The sequence below is a fragment of the Coregonus clupeaformis genome, unplaced genomic scaffold (genome assembly GCF_020615455.1).
Source record: "Coregonus clupeaformis isolate EN_2021a unplaced genomic scaffold, ASM2061545v1 scaf0262, whole genome shotgun sequence".
NCBI lineage: Eukaryota > Metazoa > Chordata > Actinopteri > Salmoniformes > Salmonidae > Coregonus > Coregonus clupeaformis.
Window position 1 is genome coordinate 455,001 of NW_025533717.1, and position 2,500 is coordinate 457,500.

Below are 2,500 nucleotides of genomic sequence, written 5' to 3' on the forward strand. Positions count from 1 at the left end.
ACAAGGTGCACCTGTGTAATGATCATGCTGTTTAATCAGCTTCTTGATATGCCACACCTGTCAGGTGGATGTTTTAGCTTGGCAAAGGAGAAATGCTCACTAACAGGGATGTAAACACATTTGTGCAAAACATTTGAGATAAATGAGCTTTTTTGTGCGAATGGAAAATTTCTGGGATCTTTTATTTTCAGCTCATGAAAACATGGGGACCAACACTTTACATGTTGCGTTCATATTTTTGTTCAGTTTATATCTATTACCAAACATTTAAAAATGGGAAACCATTGAGTAGAGATGGAGTCCTCCATCCAATCCCTTTCCTTAATATTCCGTTCACCTCTCTCTTTGCTGATGGCAGATAATCAATAAACTGCAGGTTCAGTACGGAGGAGGAGGAGGATTGTGAGAGTACATCCGTTAGTCTAGACCTGCCTTGGGAAATCAACTTATTCTGACAGGAAACCACCTCTTCATCTTCCCCTGCACTCTGAAGGATTTTCAGCTCTTCATTTATGCACATATTAATTAATACATTGTTACTGACCACTTCTAAATATTTTATTACCATGATACTGTACTGAGAGTTTCTAAACCAGTCTGAATTAACAAGACAAGCCCTTTTCAGGACATCACCATGATAATGTACAGAGAGTTTCTAAACCAGTCTGAATTAACAAGACAAGCCCTTTTCAGGACATCACCATGATAATGTACAGAGAGTTTCTAAACCAGTCTGAATTAACAAGACAAGTCCTTTTCAGCCCATTACAAACTCAAGGGGCTCTGTTATGCCTAATCTCTTTAATCAAGCACTAGACCTAATCTCTTTATTCCAGCACTAGACCTAATCTCTTTATTCCAGCACTAGGCATAATCTCTTTAGTACAGCACTAGGCCTAATATCTATGGTCCAGCACTAGACCTAATCTCTTTATTCCAGCACTAGGCATAATCTCTTTAGTCCAGCACTATGCCTAATATCTATGGTCCAGCACTAGACCTAATCTCTTTATTCCAGCACTAGACCTAATCTCTTTAGTCCAGCACTAGGCCTAATCTCTTTAGTCCAGCACTATGCCTAATATCTATGGTCCAGCACTAGACCTAATCTCTTTATTCCAGCACTAAACCTAATCTCTTTAGTCCAGCACTAGGCCTAATCTCTTTAGTCCAGCACTATGCCTGATATCTATGGTCCAGCACTAGACCTAATCTCTTTATTCCAGCACTAGGCCTAATCTCTTTAGTCCAGCACTAGGCCTAATCTCTTTAGTCCAGCACTATGCCTAATATCTATGGTCCAGCACTAGACCTAATCTCTTTATTAAAGCACTAAACCTAATCTCTTTAGTCCAGCACTAGGCCTAATCTCTTTATTCCAACAGTAGACCTAATCTCTTTATTCCAGCACTAGGCCTAATCTCTTTATTCCTGGACTAAGCGGCCCTCAATGGTTGTATTATTATTAATACAGCAGACTGTGTGTTGCAGACAGACAGCAGCCCTGATTTTATGATTCTCAACCCTCAGGTCACAGTAAATAAACACTGGCAGTTAGGATCAAAAACACCCCAGTTATCCTCTGGCGTGTGTGTGTGTGTGTGTGTGTGTGTGTGTGTGTGTCTGTCTGTGTGTCTGTCTGTGTGTGTGTGTGTGTGTGTGGCATGTGTGTGTGTGTGTGTGTGTGTGTGTGTGTGTGTGTGTGTGTGTGTGTGTGTGTGTGTGTGTGTGTGTGTGTGTGTGTGTGTGTGTGTGTGTGTGTGTGTGTGTGTGTGTGTCTGTCTGTGTGTGTGTCTGTCTGTCTGTCTGTCTGTGTGTGTGTGTGTGTGTGTGTGTGTGTGTGTGTGTGTGTGTGTGTGTGTGTGTGTGTGTGTGTGTGTGTGTGTGTGTGTGTGTGTGTGTGTGTGTGTGTGTGTGTGTGTGTTTTGGGGTGTTTATTGGACAGGGCAACTCATGCCGCCGGCCATACCTCTCTCAGCACTATAAATCTAACAGCATGTGGGTTTTAGAGAGAGAGAGAGGGAGAGAGAGATGGTGTGTATTCTGGTATTCAAATATCAGTCCTGACCAACAACACATTACTCCTCCCTCCCTCCATCCACCCTTCTCCCTATCTGCCCCCAACTCCCTCCCTCCCTCCCTCCCTCCACCCTTCTCCCTACCTTCCCCCACATCTCTCCCTCCCTCCCTCCCTCCCTCCCTCCATCCACCCTTCTCCCTATCTGCCCCCACATCTCTCCCTCCCTCCTTCCCTCCCTCCCTCCCTCCCTCCCTCCATCCCTCCATCCCTCCATCCCTCCATCCATCCATCCATCCATCCATCCATCCATCCATCCTTCCTTCCCTCCCTCCCTCCCTCCCTCCCTCCCTCCCTCCCTCCCTCCCTCCCTCCCTCCCTCCCTCCCTCCCTCCCTCCCTCCCTCCCTCCCTCCCTCCCTCTTCTCCCTCTTCTCCCCTCCCATTCCCTCCATCCCCAGCCAAGCTTCCCTAAAGTGACAGG